The following is a 21,559-nucleotide window of genomic DNA, read 5'->3' on the forward strand; positions in this document are numbered from 1 at the left end:
GTACAGATACCTTAAGGATGGGCTTGTCATTATATAAGCTGCCTTTGTACATATAAATTATACAACTACAAGAAACAACAAAGGCGTAATAATCATTACTTCACATAATCCACATAGATATATGAGGATTGTTACATCGTAAAATAAATGCATTTCTCCATTTGGAACCAAATCGTTTTGCAAAATTCTGGCAGGAAAAGCTTCAGCTTGTGCCATGCAATGAACTCCACTAAATGAAGCAAAATTATGGTGTTCCTGTGAAAGCCTGACCAGCAACATTAAACAAAAGCAGGATTGCACAGAGCACAAGACATCGATCAGGCAGCATTGATTCCCAACCACAACAAAATTGAGAAACAAAAATGAAAGTCAAAGATTAATAAACTACAGACAATATTTTTTACATAAATGCAAGGACACTGATTGCTGCAACAAAGGAAGATTTACAAAGCTGAATAATTATCAAAGTAGAACTCAACATAAGAACGCCTGATAAAGGACATTGACAAGAAAGAAACAATTGGAACAAATCCTTTTGAGAATAAATTACAATTGCCAACAATAAAGGGAGCTCAAGTATAGACCATGTAATCACAAGTACAGATGCAAGTGGCAAGAATTAAGCAGACCATTTTTATTAAGAAAAACAGACAAGCTATGATTTAAAGTAGGCTGAAATTGTATAAGGAATGAAGAGGATCAGAAGTAATATAGTAATCAGAATAACATTGTTGTAAAATAAACAAAAAAATGGCCAAAATAATATAAGGTAAAATGTCCAACATCTGTACTGTATGTAATAACCTCCAAACATAATTTGTTCCTCCTTTCTTTCCATCCATCTACTTGGAGTCTATATTTTCTGATCTCCACCTCGTCTTCATCATGTGTTTTATGCAACAGAAATAAAAGCAAATGAAAGCCATCCTCAGCTCCCCATTCAATGTCGAAATATTAAAAAGTTCTAATATTTTTAGGTAGATACCTGGTGATTGTGCTTAACAAAATGTTGAACAAATGTAGCAGGAGGTTTACACTTTTGTGGTTATTCCTTAAGTTGCAGAATCAATTTTTATTTTAAGAAGGCATAATTGAAAAGGACAAGAAAGATGGTTTCATCGGATTTCAGTCCTTCAAATCAAAGGAGTGATCTCCACCTGCATTTATACTAGACATTTGGATAACTCCTGACAATGATCTGAGACTTTGAATGATCTATTCAAAGAAAAGTCATAGAATCATAGAAGAGGCCATTTGAACATTGAATTCACATGAGCCTAACTTTTCTTGTAGCTTTTGGCTGTCTGGGTACTCTTTAAATATGTTGACAGCTTTTGCCTCCATTCTACCAGCAGCAAGTATCAGACCATAACAATTTTTGAGCTTTTCTTTTCAACTCAGCTCTAATTCTTCCACTAATTAAGATAAATCCATGCCCCCTATTACTGACCTCTCTGTTAACTCTCCCCTCAATCTCCGTAAATCAAAAGAACACAGCTTAAAGCTATATTTTTCTCATTACTCATGACTGTCCACAGGGAGCAAGTGTATCTGTTTACACATCACTTTAAAGACAAAAACAAAGACTTTAATTTTCCTTCCACTTTCTGCTGCTGACCGCCTCCACATAATCGCAGCAGAAAGTCTATTTTGACATGGAAATGTGATTTCCGCTGCAGTGAAAAGTTACTAGCAATGTATCAGAAGAATGTTTGATGAAATTCTGAGCCAGCATTGTTTATTGGAAATAAGTTTGAGCAGATCTGGTAAATCAATGTCAGCAAGCAAGTATCAAAAGATGGTGGTTAATGTAGGAATAACATGTACCAAGGCAGACCTCATTGGTAAAATTATTTTATCAATGTAAGCCTTCCAGGCACTGAAGAGGTCTATCTGGCCAAAGATTATCAGTTCTCATAAAGTGCCTCACACATTAAATTATGTCTTTTTCTTAAGATAAGTAACAATTCAAATTATCACAGAACAATGACTACTGTTATGGAGTTTTAAACTTAATTATTTTGCTAAAGTTTACACTATTTACAGAAAACAACTAAAGCTAGAGTAGCAAATTTCTTGATATTCAAGCAATTAAGTCTTTTTTTAATTTCAGTGCATTTTATTTAACTTCCACTCTTTAACTATATTATTTAGATACTCATAACTTGCTATTACATAGAGGCAAGTTCACCAGCTATTGATCCACTGTACTGTTAATTGTGGGTGCAGTTTACTTCATTAACACAAATAGCCCCAGAGAGTACTGCACGAACTGGAGACAGCATTCAACATTTACGTGCGGTGCACACAGAATCAGTGAAATGGAACAATTTTATAACATTGGATGGAAAAGTAATTTACTTGAAGCAGAACTTTTTGCCAATAAACAGCACACTGCCATCTCAACAAAATTAAAGCTGCAGAAGAAATCTAGTCAGAGGTCATTCTCTTCACCCCGGGAGTTCTGCGAAACTGAAATTTCTTTCATATTTCTGTTAATCGAGGGCTGCAGAAGCCTGTGATTCGGTGTTGTGGTAATGCTCTCACATCATGCAATTTTTATGTAGCTACTTGCCACTTTAACTAAAACCTAAACAGCTGGGGTTTCCCATAACTGTCAGAGAAACAATGTGCCAATGGAAATGAGAATAAGAAGGCATATTTTAGTAGGTGAATATGCTGATATAGTTGAGAGACAAAGTTAATCTCAGTAAATGTTAAGGAGTACCAGACACTTGAGAAAAGTGAATACTGATAGTGTGAATGAGTATTATGACCAAGAATATCAACAGCATTTATTATAGAATTTTCTCTCCCATTGTTGCATATTTTGTTGTTATTTAATCACAATTAAAATCAATCAATGATACCTTGCCCTCCCTCCGAAATCTTCACCAGTCATTGGACAGTGAGGATTGCTTCGCCCTGTGTGATACCACCAATGCCAACCTCCAACACATCATGGCAGCATACAAGACTGCACTGTCCCAAAGGTGACGGCCCAACCAGGTCCTAAAGAAGCTGGTGGAGATCCTGGAGCCCTGCAGGTGAGATGCAAGGTACAGCCTTTCCCCAGCAGGATGGCAACTCATCCCATCTGTTAAGGATGGGAAGAGTGCTGAATGCACCTGTCCAAAAGCTCCTTCAGCGGTGCTCTCCACAGGCAAGGAGTGGAACATGAGGGCAGATCTCGGCAGACAGCTACAGCTCCCCACTGAAATCACCACCACATCTCTCTGCCCAGACATTGTACTGTGGTCTATGACCACCAAGTCAGTCCTTCTCATTGAGTTAACCATCTCATGGATGGAAGAAGTGGAGGCTGCCCACAAGCAGAAGAGGCAGAAGTCCTCAGACCTGGCAGCAGAGTGTGAGGAAGCTGGCTGGAGGAGCATTATCCACCCTGTCGAGGTAGGATGCCAGGGTTTGTAAACCTGGCAGAAGCAAAGCATGTTGGGAATGGAAGGGTGTAGCATAGTGGGAGAGGCATGGGGTAGGTGACAGAGAATAAGTGTCACAGCAGGGGTTGGTGCGGTTGCAGACACACCCAGCACTGCAAACATCAGGCAGGGACATTTGATTCCAAGCAATTGGTATATTGATCATTACAGAATGTCCCTCTGGTGGTTCCTGCTCCCTCCCATCTCCCTTCTCCTTTCCCAAACACGATTCCCCTCTCCCTACCCCCTTCCCACTTTTGGACTACAATAGAGACCCATATGAAAATAAGATTTATCATCAATCATATATGTCATGAAATTTGTTTTTTCTTTGCGGCAGCAGTATAGTGCAATACATAAAATTTCTTCAGTACTTGCAAAAGTCATAGGCAGCTGAGATTGTTTGAATTAGTTAAATACTGTATCTATTAAGAAGCATATTTTATAAAAAGAACCCAGTTAAGTAGTTATCATGGAGGCATACGACGTGGAAACAGGTCCTTCAGATTCAGCATACTGAGTCTGCACCAACAATCAAGCACCATTAACAATAAGCCTGCATAAATATCGTCTTAATCCCCATACGTTCCCATCAGCTCCATCATGAGCAGTAGCCTCTACATCACTGAGGACATCTTCAAAAAGTGCTGCTTCACAATGGCAGCACCCATCATTAAGGACCCTCAGTGGGAAGGACATGCCCTCTTCTCATTACAGGAGGTACAGGAGCCTGAAGACACACACTCAACATTTTAGGAAAAGCTTTTTCCCCTCCACTATCTGAACATTCCATGAAACCATGAGCAGTAAGTCATTATTTTGCTCGCTTTTTGCTTATTTATCTTGATGGATTTCTTTTGGTATCTTATAGTATTTTATGTATTGCACTGTACTGCTGCCACAAAACAACAAATTTCATGACATGTCAGTGATAAGATAGAGGATTCAAAAGTATTCCCAGATCCTACCATTCACCTACACACCAGATGGAGAGATATTACTTTCATTCCCTGAAAGAAGATAGAAATAAAAAGACGGGGTATGCATATCGCCCAGTGACCTGTATTCACTCTCTGATATACATGCAAATATATATATACACACACACATACACACACAAGTTCGTGGCCTAAGGCAGAAGGAGGTGAGTTATTAACATCAAACGTTCCGCATAACGTCAGGATGAGGCTTTTCATTCTAGAACGAGGGAGATGTCCTCCTTTTTTAAAGAAAGGGGCTTCCCTTCCTCCACTATCAACTCTGCTCTTAAACGCATCTCCCCCATTTCACGTACATCTGCTCTCACTCCATCCTCCCGCCACCCCACTAGGGATAGGGTTCCCCTGGTCCTCACCTACCACCCCACCAGCCTCCAGGTCCAACATATTATTCTCCGTAACTTCCGCCACCTCCAACGGGATCCACGACTAAGCACATCTTTCCCTCCCCGCCTCTTTCTGCATTCCGCAGGGATCGCTCCCTACACAACTCCCTTGTCCATTCGTCCCCCCCATCCCTCCCCATGATCTCCCTCCTGGCACTTATCCGTGTAAGCGGAACAAGTGCTACACATGCCCTTACACTTCCTCCCTTACCACCATTCAGGGCCCCAAACAGTCCTTCCAGGTGAGGCAACACTTCATCTGTGAGTCGACTGGGGTGATGTACTGCATCCAGTGCTCCCGATGTGGCCTTTTATATATTGGCGAGACCCGACGCAGACTGGGAGACCGCTTTGCTGAACATCTACGCTCTGTCCGCCAGAGAAAGCAGGATCTCCCAGTGGCCACACATTTTAATTCCACATCCCATTCCCATTCTGACATGTCTATCCACGGCCTCCTCTACTGTAAAGATGAAGCCACACTCAGGTTGGAGGAACAACACCTTATATTCCGTCTGGGTAGCCTCCAACCTGATGGCATGAACATCGACTTCTCTAACTTCCGCTAAGGCCCCACCTCCCCCTCGTACCCCATCTGTTACTCATTTTTATGCACACATTCTTTCTCTCACTCTCCTTTTTCTCCCTCTGTCCCTCTGAATATACCTCTTGCCCATCCTCTGGGTCCCCCCGCCCTTGTCTTTCTTCCCAGACTTCCTGTCCCATGATCCTCTCGTATCCCCTTTTGCCTATCACCTGTCCAGCTCTTGGCTCCATCCCTCCCCCTCCTGTCTTCTCCTATCATTTTGGATCTCCCCCTCCCCCTCCAACTTTCAAATCCCTTACTCACTCTTCCTTCAGTTAGTCCTGACGAAGGGTCTCGGCCTGAAACGTCGACTGCACCTCTTCCTACAGATGCTGCCTGGCCTGCTGCGTTCACCAGCAACTTTGATGTGTGTTGCTTGAATTTCCAGCATCTGCAGAATTCTTGTTGTTTGCATAATGTCCTGCTTGGTGGTGCAATAATATCAGCACTGAACTCCGGAGCGAAGGTTCCCGAGTTTGAATCCAAGAATCCAAATCGGGTTGAGTAACGAGCTAGCAACTCGGCCTCGTAAAATCAAGAATAGCTTGCTACAGAAACACCGTCATGACGGTGCCCCGATAAATCCACTGCCAAGTTAAGGGCTATTCTTCTTCTTCTTCTCTCTGCATAATCACTCAAAGAGTTGAACTGCACATGCATGTAACGAGAGCTGTATAACTCATCTCCTACCTTCGGCCACGAACCTATCAATCACTCCTGCTGTGGACCACTTTCTGGAGGTCCAAGACACCGACTTCTACAAAGAAGAGATCCGTATGCTTCACGACCACTGGAATAAGTGTGCAAATGTAGGAGGGGACTATGCTGAAAAATAAATGTGCTCGGTTTTCTAAAATTGACTCCATCTACCTTAGGCCAAGAACTTATCAATCACCCCGTGTGTGTGTGTGTGTGTGTGTGTGTGTGTATATGAAATATATCATGAAGAATGTATATTAAGAAATGTAAATTACAGAGCCAGGTGGCATCTTTACAGTTGTGTTTTTGAAACACTCCTCTTCTCAAACTTTGTGTACCTAATCACGTTACAAAGTCAGCTAGTAGTTCATCATATGACGAAGGCATAACAGCAATAAACAACAATGTTGTCCATGGATCAGTTCACACATGTAACAATGTACAACACATGTATCAAAGAACATCACATGATGTTTTTTCTACAATCTACTATATATTTATGTACAATGTGCCTGAAAGGCTGCTCTGAGATCACCTCAGTATTTGAACGGTACCTCTCTGTTAATGGTTGGTAAAACCTCAAATTCCCCCAGTGTTGTTTATGATTCTTAGCACCTTGTGAAAGGTGGCATAGTTTTGGAGAGGGTGAAGAAGACATTCACTTGAATGGTAACAGAGATGAGGAACTTAATTTGCGTGGAAATTGAGGAATCTGGGGCTTCTGTCCTTAGTACAGCAAATAGGAAGAAATTTGACACAATTGTTCATAGAAAAGTAAATGTTATAGTATTAAAGGAGAATGATTATTCCATCTGATTATTTATTTATCATTACTTAGTTGTCCAATTACTTGTAATCCAAAATTATGCTTTTCATATAATTTTGAGGAAAAGAAATCATGATCATAAGAAATCATACATAAGTATGATGCAATGCAGCAGGTATATAATGTGAAGCCCCTGAGCATTAACTAATGCCCTCCTGCGAGGGCTGCAAATTGTAGACAGACAGGAAAGACAGAATAGGATGGTATATCAAGACCTAAATGGATTGAAACTGACAGAATTGCACATGGGTATCAAAGTGTCAAACTTGAATGGAGGCAGGTAGGCAGGATGGCAGATATAAAGATTAAAGACAGCCAAATGGCTGCCACAGTCTCACCACTGCCTTAAGATGTTTCTATTTAAAAACTAAGGATAAATTGGCTGTTGACTTTGTCAGTATTTGGAGAATGTATACTTAAGGTAATGTGTACAGTAATTATTAAGCAAAATAATTCTGTGCAGTTGCAGGTAGTTTAGGACATATGAGTGAAGCATTTGTCATAATACCACATGGGACATGGGAACATTAGTACAGTACATTACACTCTACATTCAAAATCATTCCAGTGAATTTCAATGTATTTAATCCAGTGATATAAAGTGGGTTACATAAACACTGAGCTGACAAAAGCTTGGTACAAAAAACAGTAATTGTTTGCACATAAACTGCAGGAATATGTCTTGTCCTCAAGCCAGTAAGTGCCTCCAGGTGAATCTAGGACAATTTAGTGGAACAATATGTTCCTGAACTGACAAGGTATATTCAAGGCACTGATGATTAATAAGCTGGATTTTGTCAAAAGTCAAGCAACTACATGTTAAGGAACATTTAGATAATACTAACCAAAGTATGAGAATACTTAGTGTTCAGATTTCAAAACAAAATTATGAACCACTAAACATCTTTTAAATGGAAGTCTGATTTTAGAGAGATGAGTTTGAAACTGAACAAACATACTAGGTAGAACGATTAAATATTAAAAATGATGATGAAGTGGAATTGGAGTTGAAATTGGAATTGGTTCATTATTGTCACATATAGAGAAAAGCTTATCTTGCATTCTGTTCATACAGATCAATTCATTACACAGGAATTATCATAGTGCAAGGCAAAACAGTAATGGAATGCTGAATAAAGTGTAACAGCTACAGGAGAAAGTACAATGCAAGCGGACAATAGGGTGCAAGACCATTATGAAGTAAATAGTGAGCTCAAGAGTTCATCTTATTGTACTAGGGAATTATTCAATGATCTTATAACAGCAGGCTTGAAGTTTCTCTTGAGTCTGGTGGCATGAGCTTTCAGGCTTTTCTACCTTATGTCCAATAAGGGGTGGAGAAGAGAGAATGTCTGCAGTGAGTAGGGTCTTTGACAATGCTGGGTGCTTTACTGAAGCAGAGAGAAGTATAGATGCAGTCCATGGAGGCGGGGGGGCTGGTTTCTGTGATGAGCAGAGCTGTGCCCTCATCTCTGCAGTTTCTTGCAGTCACCGGCAGAGCAATTGCCACAAAAAACCTTGATATAGCCAGATAAGATGCCTTCTATACTCTATTGATAAAGCTTGGTAAAGATCAATGGGGACATGCCAAATTTCTTTAGCCTCCTGAGGAAGTAGAGGCTTTGGTGAGCTTTCTTAGCTGTATCATCTACCAGGACAGACTGTAGGTGACATTCACTCCTAGGACCTTGAAGCTCTCAGGCCCCTCAGCCTCAGTACTGCTGATGTAGACAGGAATATCGTTGTTGTAGACAGTGGGTGATGTTCACAAAGATACTGCAGAATACCTGACTGCATTTCTTTTTCAAGTTAAGACTGAGACTTGTGGAATTCAAGAAGTTTGGTATAAAAAGGAGGTGATGTAGATAACATTGATGTAGACAGCTGGTGATGTTCAAAAAGATTCTGCAGAATTCCAGACTATATATTTAATAAGATAAAGGTTATACTTGTGGGATTAAAATAGCTTGGTTAAAAAAAATGGGAGCTAAGAGATAACATCCAGCTAGAAATCTAATCCATGCTCAGTGGTGAGAAACCAGGTCATATTAGTTATTACGTGTTCTATTCCTCTGGAATTTTGCCTTCATTTCAGAAGGTGGAAACAGTCCAAAGCTATTACTGTGTCATACTCTCTGCCCTGGTAAACATTGACAAATTTCTGGATGAGTATAATTGGAGGAAAGCAGGTAGAAATTGCAAAGAATGATATGGATTTCATTGACCAGACAGCAAAAGGAGGTAAAATCAATGGTCAAGGATTGCAAAAAAGAATAAGAGAAAAATCTTGGAAGAATATAAAAAATGTTAAGTATTTTTACAAATATATTTAAGAGAAAGGTATAGCTAAATATAATGAGGGTCTCAGCATTACCATCATTGTAATTATAGTAAAAAAAAACCTACTGAAGCAACCTTCACAATGTAGAATATAATTAAAGAAATGAAGCTCAAGAGTTTGGAATTCAGAAGGTAGAAGGCATGTTACCCTGTGTAAGCATAACCCTGTTGTGAATACCAGTTCTCCATTCTTCACCTTTAAATGCTGAGGAAAGACTGCTGCACATTTTCCAGAACAGCATCAGGGTAAAGAAGTTAAGATGTCAGAATACCAAGAAATTAAATCCTTTTCCCTTGAATATAGATAAACAAGGGGTGCGCTGATTGAGATGGTAAGGAAAGAAGCTGATAGGGTGGACAGAGAGATAATATTTCATGGCCTGGAGGCTGAGGTAAGAGGACATGATATAATCATTTGAGGTAGCTTTCCCAGAGGTGAAGATATAAAGCGCTTCCTCGCCCATTTATAGCCAGAAATGTTATTGCATACAGTTGTTTGCCCATCTTTGGTCTTCTTTTGCACATTGATTGTTTCTTCACCTTTGTTTAAGTGGAGTTTTCAATTGAATCAGTGGTGTTTCATTGTATCTGCTGTGAATGCCCAGAAGAAAATGAATCACAGGGTAGTATATGGTGACATATACATATTTTGATAATAAAATTATTTTGAACTTTGAACTTCAAACTCCATAAAGCTGTTGCGTTTGAATCATCCAAAAATTTCAAGAAAATGAAGAAGCTGACATATTTTTGTTAAGTAAACATATGGAAAGAGAGCAGATAGATAAAGTTCAAATACAGAATACCCATATCCGAACTGAATAGTGATACACACCCTGAGGCAGGATGGCTTGCTCCCATTTCTCTGTTATATTATACTATATTATTTACATTCAGTGAATTGACCATATGAACAGCTGAGAGTCCACACCTCTACAGGAATGCAGCTAATTCATAATGTTGTGCTTTCCCTGTCAGAAAGTTGGGCTTCAGGAACCTGACAGACAATCTAAGCAGAGAAACCACAGATTATTAATACACTCCTTTAGCTTATTTTGCCTTCCATCATTCATTCTGATGACATGATATTTCATTTCCTCCCAATTTCCTACAACCAACCGCAACGCCAGTTGCCAGCCGCCAATCTATCTGCCAATCACTGGCTGCTAATCTGCATACTGATTTTGGGCTGCTGAGCTTCCTATTGCTTTGAATACCCACCTGTTAACACCTCCCCTGCTAATGATTCCCAGAACTTGATTACTCCCCTGCCCTCCTCCAACCTTCTATGAACTAGCCATGAGTCCCTTTTTTTCCATGGCCTTTCCCTCTACTGATCCCCACCAGGTGTTCCTTTTCCAAAACCAAATCTTTCCTGCACACTTTAGTCACACCCACACTGCCCCCTCCCCAATATCTACCACCCATTGTTCACATTCTACCAAGAACTGAATGTAAAAGATTTCTTTTTCTGTTCCTTTATTTGTTCTCTGTAAGTTCTGTTTCCTTTGCCTTAATCTTGTGGTACTTCTCTCCTTTTTTTTCAGCCTCCTGCCTTTCCTTTTGTTATGTTGCTTATCTGCAAAATCTTTCAATCCTGAGGAGATCCACACCCCATCTTTTTGCACACATTTTTATGCACGCTTTGAAAGAGAGAATAGTATCGTGCTTGTGTGAATCCCCGTGGCATTAGGCAACCCAGCGATATCTGTCTTAGAGGCCAATCCTTCAAGAGGGTGAACCTTGGCAAGGCATCAGGCTCTGCGATGTACCAGGCAGATTACTGAACATCTGTGGCGATCAACTGGCTGGAGTGTTCAAGGAGACTTTCAACCTGTCACTGCTAGTGTTTGAAATTCCCACCTGCTTTAAAGTGGCGTCAATCATGCTGGTGTCCAAGAAGAGCAAGATGAACACAAAATAATCTGCAGATGCTGGGGTCAAAGCAACACTCACAACATGCTGGAGGAACTCAGCAGGTCGGGCTGCATCCGTGGAAACGATCAGTCGACGTTTCGGCTGGAACCCTTCGTCAGGACTGTAGAGGGAAGGGGCAGAGGCCCTATAAAGAAGGCGAGGGGAGGGTGGGAAGGAGAAGGTATGAACATAGAATTCTCCAACTTCCAGTAATTCTCTCCCCCTCCTTTCCCCTATCCCTATGTCACTCTGCCCCCTCCCCCAGCTGCCTACCACCTCCCTCTTGGTTCTGCCTTCTTCTACTACTCATTGTGTTTTCCCCTATTCTTTCTTCACCTTTCCTGCCTAACCCCTCCCTGCCTCCCTTCCCCCACCCCTTTATCTTTCCCCTTACTGGTTTTTCACCTGGAACCTACCAGCCTTCTCCTTCCCACCCTCCCTCCACCTTTTTATAGGGCCTCTGCCCCTTCCCCCTACAGTTCTGACGAAGGGTTCCGGCCCGAAACGTCGACTGATCATTTCCACGGATGCTGCCCGACCTGCTGAGTTCCTCCAGCGTGTTGTGAGAAGAGCAAGATGAGCTACCTATATGACTATTGGTCAGCAGTACTCACGTCTACTCTGATGAGAAGTTGGTCATGGCCAGCATTAATTCTTGCCTGAGCAATGATCTAGACTCTTGTTAATTGACTACCACCACAAAAGATCAAAAGGGATGCCACCTCACTAGCTCTCTACTCTTATGTAGAGAGCCTAGACAGCAGCAAAACATACGATAAGCTGTTGTTTATCAATTTCAGCTCAGTATCATCATTCTACACCATTACCTTCTCAGTACTGATCAACAAGCTTCAAACCCTAGGCCTCTGTGCCTCCCTTTACAACTGGATTCTCAATTTTCTTATCATGAGACCAGTCAATAGAAATCAGTGATAACATACTCTCCTCCCTGGCAGCCAATACAAGCGGACCTCAAGGCTGTGTGCTTGGCTCACTGCTGTACTCACTCTATATTCAGCACTGTTATGGCTAGGCACAGCTCAATCACCATCTAGAAATGTGTTGATGACACCAACACTGTTTGTAGAATCTCAGATGGTGATGAGGATGCATACAGGAGTGAGATAGATTGACTGGTTGAGTGGGGTTTCAACAACGACCTCATACGGAATATCAAATGGCCAAAAAATTAATTATAGACTTCATGAAGAGGAAGTTGGGAAAACACATGCCAGTCTTCATTGAGGGGTCAGATGTTAAAGGGTGAGAAATTTCAAGCTCCTGGATCAATACATTAAGAAAACATACCAATGGGCTTTTTTCATTACAATTTGAGAAGATTTGGTATGTCGCCAAAGACTCTTTTACATCTCTACAAATGAACGGTGAAGATCATTCTGACTGGTTTCATCACAGTCTGGTGCGGAGCTTCCAATGCACAACACAACAAGAGCCTGCATAGTTCCATCACATGTACAACCTTCCCTTCCATCAACGACATCTTCAAAAGACAGTGACTTAAGATGGCAGCATCCATCATTAAAAACTCTCTATTCAGGACATGTCCTCTTCGCATTACTACCATTGGCAAGATGGCACAAGATTCTGAAAACCCACACTCCACATCTTTGGAACAGCTACACTCTCTCTGTCATCAGAATTCTGAGTAGTCCATGAACCCATAAATATTACCTTATTATTTGCCTCTTGCAATATTTATTTTGTTTTGTAACTTACAGTCATTTTTATGTCTTGTGCTGTAGTCCTGCCACAAGACAACAAATTTCACTACATACAGTATGTCAGTAATAATAAACCTGATTCTGATTCTGATTTTGATCCAGTGTCAGTCCTGCTAATAATGCCTCACATTAACTATCCTTGTTCCAGGTTTCCAATTGGAAGTCATTTGGAATTTTCTGGATGCAGGTTATATATTGTTGACAGTACACTCACCCTTTGGCTCTATTACCAGCAGATAAGCTGACATCATAGAATTACCTAATGCGATTATTGGAGACACTAACCCTAGCTTTTTAACAAATTGTTAATACATTACTCCATTATTTTTAAACCATCTATCCATTGTAGTACTCTCTCCTAGCAGAAGAAACATTAAGTATAAATTGTTGAACCATATGCAAATATATGGGTAGCAGCGTGCAAGAAATCATAACCATCCCTTCATTAGATATGCTTGTTATCAAGTTTTGTCATTGTGTCTAAGCTTAATCAACATATTAAAAAGTATTCTAATTCAATAAAGAAACAATACTATTTTTAATTGCTTTGATAAAGGGATCATGTGTATTTTTCATACAGATTTTGCATAGCCTGTCATAAAATATTATTCTGTTGGCTTTTGAGCCCTAATTTTGATAGGTCCCAGTCGTAATGAGGTAAGTTGCAAAGTCCAATGCCAACCTCATGTGACCAATTTGTCATGCACCGATTATCAGCAGGAAATTTAAGAGCAACCACTGAGGTCTGGCTTCCAGTATGCCGGGACTCATTTACATATTCTACTTGTCTGTTCTGTGGTCCCATGCCAAATTTCATGTCTTCAGGTGAATCTCTGTGCAGTTAAACATGTTTCTAAAAATTCAGCAGATGGTGATTTTTTTGAAGCGGGATCTTCAAATGCACCTGATAGGTTTTATTGCAGAAGAAGAAAATACGTTTTCATTTTCAATTAGATTTTGCAACGTTTTCTTTTTCAATGACTGATTTTTACTGATTAGCCTTTTTTAAAGATTAACAATTTCTCTTTAATCCCGTTCCAACACTTAAATAATAAAGATTGCTCTGGGAGCATGCATGGATTTAAAGAGCTGAATGCCATAAATGAGGAGAAAATTAAAAGATATTAAATATAAGAAAATACTTAAGTTGGTGAGGGCAGATAGTCAATTGAAAATTTAGATCTGATAGATGGACTGCTGATAAGCAAACAAATACATGCCTGTATTTACTTATTTTTTAAGGATATGATTTTGTTGGCAAAACAAGAATCTGTTGCTGACTTCCTGGAGAAGATAGTCACACAATGCCTTTGGATAAGCAGATCTTGTAATTAGACCAACCAGCAGTGAAGGAACAGCAATATATTTCAATGTTAAGATGCCGTGAAACTTGGAGAGGATGGAGCTGATGGTAGTGGTGGTCTCATGTGTCTATTGCCCTTCTTCTTTGTGGCTGGGGGGCAGGTTTGGTAGCAATTGCATTCTTTTTGTTAACAATGCAAATTATAGTCATATTGTGACAGTTAGAAAGATCTGAATGAAAATGCTCTTTCAGAGACTAAAGAAGGTAGAGGCGTTGGAACTGTTATGAAAAAAAATTGAATACTATAGATCCTGCTGATGCAGGAAATCCACAGTAACACACACACACACACAATGATGGAGAAACTCACTACGTTAGGTTTAGGCAATAGCTATGGAAAGAGATAAACAGTCAATGTTTTGGGCTGAAACCCTTCATTATAGAATGGAATTGGGGGGGGCAGAATAAGAAAGTAGGGAGAGGGGAAGGAGAACAAGGTGGCAGCTAATAGGTGAAGACAGATGAGGAGGAAGGTGGTTAGGTGGAGGAGGAGGAAAAAGTGAGAATCTGGGAGGTGATAGGTGGAAAAGGTAAAGGACTAATGAATAAGGAAACTGATAGGAGATCAGCGTGGACCATGGGAGAAAGGGAAGGAAGAGGGGCACAAGAGAGAGATCATAGGCAGGCAAGGAGAAGAGAAAGGGCAAGAGAGGAGCCAGAATGGAGACACAACATAGCACACCATCATTCATCAGCTCTTCACATACTTTTAGACATGTTGCCTAAAATATTATCCTCTGACCAAAACTTATCTAGGTCTATCAATGTATATTTAAACAAGAGCCAACTGTACAATGGATGTTTTAAAATGCTATTCCACTATACATAGGATTTTTTTTTTTCTCTAGAGAAGCATCGTACCTAAATGAGAACTGTATCAGGTAATTAAGATCTTCGTGTGAATAAAATGGCTATATCCTTTCCTTCATTATAAGAAACAATTTTCAGCCACATGGAATGTCTTTTTATGCTATATTTTCAGAATCAGATTTCAAACAAGAGAAAATCTGAAGATGCTGGAAATCCGAGCAACACACACGAAATGCTGGAGGAACTCAGCAGGCTAGGCAGTAATTTTGGGAAAAAGTACAGCGGACGTTTTGGACTGAAACCGGCTGACTGAATTTTTGTCTATAGATGCTGCCTGGCCTCCAGCATTTTGTTTCAGAATCAGATTTATTATCACTGGTATGTGTCATAAAAATTGCTCACTTAGCAGCAGCAGTTCAATGCAATACATGATAATAGAGAAAGAAAAAATAATCTATTACAGTAAGTGCATATATTAAATAAATTAAAATAGCGCAAAAGGTAGTGTTCATAGGTTCACTGTCCATTTAGAAATTGGATGGCAGAGGGAAGAAGCTGTTCCTGCATCACTGAGTATCTGCCTCCACGCTTCTGTACCTCCTTCCTAATCGTAACAATGAGAAGAAGGCATGTCCCAGCTGATGAGGATCCTTAATGATGGACATTGGCTTTCTGAGGCACTGCCTCTTGGAGATGTCTTGGGTACTACAGAGGCTACTACCCAAAATGGAGCTGACTAATTTTACAATATTCTATAGCTTCTTTTGGTCCTGTGCAGTAACCCATTCCCTACCACCACCACCCCTCCCCATTTCAGACAGTGATGCAGCCTGTCAGAATGCTCTCCACTGTACATCTATACACATGGTCGAGTATCTTAGGTGACAAACGAAATCCCTTCAAACTTCTGATGAGTTATAGCTGCTATCTTGCCTTCTTTATAGCTGCATTGATATGTTGGGACCAGGTTAGATCCTCAGAGATTTTGACATCCAGAAATTTGAAATTGCTCACTCTCTCCACTTCTGATCCCTCTATGAGGATTGGTTTGTGTTCTCTCATCTTACCCTTCCTAAAGTTCACAGTTAGCTCTTCCATCTTACTGTCATTGAGTGCATGGTTGTTGCTGTGACACCACTGAACTAGCTGGTATATCTCGCTCTTGTATGCCCTCGTCTCCATCTGCGGTTCTGCCAACAATGGTTACATCATCAACAAATTTATAGATGCTGTTTGACCTATACCCAGCCACACAGTCGTGGCTATACAGTGAATAGAACAGTAGGCAAAGCAAACACCCCTAAGTTGTGCCAATGTTGTTTGTCAGCGAGAAAGAGATATTATCACCAATCTGCACAGATTGTGGTTTTCTGGTTAGGATGTTGTGGATCCAATTGCAGAGGGAGGTACTGAGACCCAAGTTCTTTAGCATATCAATCAGGACTCTGGGAATGATGGTGTTAAACACTGAACTATAGTTAATGAACAGCATCCTGACATAGGTGTTAGTGTTGCCCAGGTGATCTAAGGCCATGAGAAAAGCCATTGAGATTGCGTCTGCCATTGACCTATTGTGGTGATAGACAAAATACTTTTCTTAGGTACTGGTAAAATTGTTGCCTTTTTGAAGCAGGTGGGAACTTCTAACTGTAGCAGTGAGAGGTTGAAAATGTCCTTGAATACTTCTGTCGGTTGGATGGCACAAGTTTTTAGAACCTTACTAGATACTCCATTGGGATTTGCCACCTTACAATAGTTCCCCCTCCTTAAAGACAGCCTGACATTGGCCTCCGAGGCAGAGATCACAGGGCCACCAGGTGCAGCAGGTATCTTCACAGTTGTAGGTATGTTCTCCCTTTCAAAACAAGCAGCCATTGAGCTCATCTGGTAGTGAAGCATTGCTGCCATTCATGCTATTGGGTCTCACTTTGTAGGAAGTAATGTACTGCAAACTTTGCCAGAGTTAACCCGGATGCGATGCAGCCTCCAACCTCACTTAGAATTGTCTATTCACTCTTGAAATAGCCCTCTGCAAATCTACCTGTTATTTCTTGTGCAGACCTGGGTCACCAGACTTAAATGCCACAGATCTAGCCCTTAGCAGATGACGAACCTCCTAGTTCATCCACAGCTTTTGGTCTGGGAATATAGAGCAAGTTTTCATAGGCACACACTTATCCACACGGGCCTTAACGAAGACAGTAACAACTGCGGCATACTCATCTAGATTCAAAGATAAATCCCTGAAAACAGTCTGGTCCACCGATTCAAAGCAATCCTGTAAGCGCCCCTTTGCTTCCCTTGTCCATGCCTCATTTCAAAGAACACACCACATGTAGCAGTCAGTATAGGGGAGATAGAACGTAGAACATAGAACTGTACAACACAGGAACAGGCCCTTTGGCTCACAATGTTGTGCTGAACTAGCTAAAAAGCAAATCAAAAACGCCCAAACGCTAATCCCTCCTACCTACACAATGCCCATATCCCACCATCTTCCTTACATCAATGTGCCTATCCAAACATCTCATAAAAGCCTCTAATGTACTTGCCTCTATCACCATACCAGGCAGCGGATTCCAAGCATCCACCATTTTCTGAGTAAAATCTTGCCTCTCACATAAAACTTGCCCCTCCTTTGAACCCAACCCATCTCACCTTCAAAGCATGCCCTCTGGTGTTAGACATTTCAAACAAGGGAAACAGATACACCCTGTCTACTCTATCTATGTCTCTCATAATCCTATAAGCCTCTATCAGATCTCTCTCAGCTGAAACCACTCCAGAAAAAAAAAACAGCTCAAGTTTATCCAATGTTTCGTGATGGCACATGTCCTCTAAACAAGGCAGCATCCTGGTAAACCTTTTCTGCAGCCTCTCCAAAGCCTCAACAGCCTTCCTATCGTGGGGTGACCAGAACTGTATGCAATATTGCAGATGGGGCCGAAACAGAATTTTATAAAGTTGCAGCATAACCTCTTGATTTTTGAACTTAGTGCCTCGACTAAGGAAAACAAGCATTCTATAAGCCTTCCTAACAACTTTATCGACCTATGTAGCCACTTTCAAGGAGCTATGAATTTGGATGCCAAGATCTCTCTCCTCAGCAACACTGTTGAGAATTTTGCCCTTAACACTGTACTGTTTCCTTGCATTTGCCCTACCAAGGTGCAACACCTCACATTTATCTGGGTTAAATTCCATGTTCCGTTTCTCTGGCAATAACTGCAGCTGTTCTACATCACACTGTACTCTTTGCTAGTCTTCTACACTATCCAGTACTCCATCAATCTCAGTATCCTCTGCAAACTTACTAACCCACCCATCTACATTTTCATCCAGGTCATTTATATACATCCGAGACAGCAAAAGTCCCAGAACAGATCCCTGCAGAACACAGCTCATTAGAGACCTCCAGCTCAAATAAGTCCTTCAACCACTACCCACTGTCTGCTATGTGCAAGCCAGTTCTGAATCCAAGCAGCCAATTTGCCACAGACCCCATGCATCTTAATCTTCTGGCTTAGACTGAGGGACTTTGTCAAACGTCTTACTAAAAATCCATGTCAACATCATCCACTACCCTACCTTCCTCAATCTCTCTTGTCACCTTGTCAAAGCACTCAACCAGGTATGACGTGCCCTGCACAAAACCATACTAGCTTCCCCTAATTAGACCATGGGCTTCCAAATATCCTATCCTAAGAATTTTCCCAAGCAATTTCCCTACAACTGACATGAGGTTCACGGGTCTATAGTTCCCAGGATTTTCCCTTATTCCCTTCTTAAATAGAGGTATGACATGATTGGCTGTTTGGACCATCAAGAGGAAGTTTCAGCTATTGATAACGGTGACCAGTGTTTGAAACTTACATAGTTTCATTCCAAAATCATTACAAGCTATCCAGTAGAGATCTGTCACACTACAGAGGTTCTAATAGACATGTGAAGTAAAAACAAATGGTAAATATTTTTTTTAAGACAAAGGTTAACAGCTTTTATCAACAGTCTGGGGAGAGCATGGCACACAGCTATATCATCAAGAATCCCCACCTTCCAGGTCAGGCCCTCTTCTCAGTGATACTGTTAGGCAGGAGGTACAGAAGCCTGAAGTTCCACACCACCAAGTTCAGGAACAGCTACTTTCCCTCGACCAATATGGTCCTGAACTGGCCTGCACAATCTTAATCCTACCTCTGCAATGGAGCACCACCTCTTACACTTGTGTTTCTTTGTTTATTTTGCACTGTCTTGACTGGCATCGTGATTTTCTTTCTTCACTGTCTGGTAAAATTTATGTATTATTTATATTCTGTGTGTTGTCTGAATCTACATGGGTATAATTCTGCTGCAAGAAAGCTGTCCATTGTATCTGAATCTCATAGCTCTTGGGTGCGTAAGGCAAGAAACTCGCCTTGACTTGACCCACACTTGCTGCTGACTTTCAAATAAATGAAACTTAATTTGGGTGAGACTCTAGGAATCTTTAGAGACAAAGCCATTCACAGGTTCTACACTGTCAATTGGATCACATAGAAGAAGCCCAAACAAACCCAGCTCAACAAGAAAAAATAATGTAATCAATTTTCCTAAAGCAGGAATGGAATTCTGCTTTTAGTTATGATTCATTATATAATTTCATAGGAGAGTACTGTGAAAACAATAGCCACTTACTTAATTTCTGCAGATCAGTGATGAGCCTGTTCAGAACTATTAAAAATGTTAAAGAGGAAATATGTATATAACTTTCTATAAAAGGAAATGTAATATCAGAGCATAACAGTAAGATAACAACAAGAAGGATAATCCTATTGCACAGTGTACCATATTCCACCCCCTAAGCTGCTGATATAGGAAGCTTTCATCATGGTCTGTGCAGTTCCATTTTAGCCCAGTTCACAAAATGTAACAAACAAAATGCTTCACTTAGAAAATCAGTTTGATTTTCTTTTTATTCAAAATGTTAAACGTCAGTCACCAAGTTATCATTGAATGATAGTGATGGAGAAAAAGCATGTATAATTCATTTATCGACACATCTTGGTATCTAAGGCTTAAGTAGCTGACAGAAACGATAGGAAGCTTGAGACACCTTTATCACTAGCATATTTTTTCTTATTTTGACAGAACCTCATTAACAAAGCCAAATTATAAATGTGTTTTATTCTCTACACTATCTCCACATGCCTTATGATAATTTTAATCTTGGCATCCTCAACAATTAAACTGTGATTACTTTGTTGAATAGTGTGTGTGCTTTAACAAAAAAAAAATCCTAAAGGAATATAAAGCAGTTCATATTCAGAATAAATAAGTTTTGTACTTGCAACAGATTTTAAGCTATCTGATGATAATGAGAAAGAGAATATATATTAAATAAAGCACAAAAGAAATATTTATCAAACATCAGATGCAAATCATTTGAAAATAGTTACTAGTGTTTCTATGGTGCATTAATTGTTGAACTAAAGGATTATTATTTTGAATGAAGCAGTTTGCTATCTTTATAATTTATTTCAATTAAATGTTATTTGTTTGTTTGTTTATTTATTTATTTATTGTTGCTACTTAACTCAAATTTTATTTTAGTCTGGCAACTTTTTTTTGCCTCAAGGACACTATCCACAGAAAAATGTTGTTAATATTAATTAAGATTTACAGATTCATATTAGGAACAGAATATGCAATTAAGATAAATGATTTAGTAACATGAGGTTCAGACTGATAATGATCTGATTTTTGGGCTTTCTTTTACTCTCCTCTCATCTATGTCTCCTTGTCTCTTTATCACTTCACTCTCCCTCGTTCGGTGAACATGACACAAAAGCTAAATGTAAACAAATTGAAACAGTAATCTCCTTTATTTATTATTCATTCTAAAAATTAAAGATGTTATGGCAGGGAGAATAACTAAGCTACAAACATAACCATGTAATTTTTGTTGTATGTGAATATGTTTCTTACTACTGCCTGTAGTTTGCTGACAAAGGCTTCTTGTAATCAAAGGAATGACCATTGAATAAAAATTGTACAGAATGTACACCGAAATTACAAAATGAATTTTATAAACACAGTATGGAAGAGCCTGTTGGGGAATAATGATATTGTAAATGTAGATATATGAAGGAGTGTATATTGCCAATGTATTAAAGCTGTTCTCATCAAGGCTGTTATCATCGCAGCCTTAAAATTATTTTCTTTGCCTATTGCAGCCTATAAGCAATATCTTCATCAGGCATAGCTTTCCAGTGAATTAGAACAATGTATACTTTATCTGCCAAATAAAATCCAGTGTTTAGACAGATAATGGTGCAGAATTCAGAGCAAACAATCACCATGTGAAAAAGGAGAAAGCAAAGTGAAACTGCAAGGTATTGTCAGATTATTTTTACCAAAACAGCTTTATTCAAAATTAAAAGTAACTCAGGCATATTGGTAATTCATTTCACATG

Source organism: Mobula hypostoma, chromosome 9 (assembly GCF_963921235.1).
Source record: "Mobula hypostoma chromosome 9, sMobHyp1.1, whole genome shotgun sequence".
NCBI lineage: Eukaryota > Metazoa > Chordata > Chondrichthyes > Myliobatiformes > Myliobatidae > Mobula > Mobula hypostoma.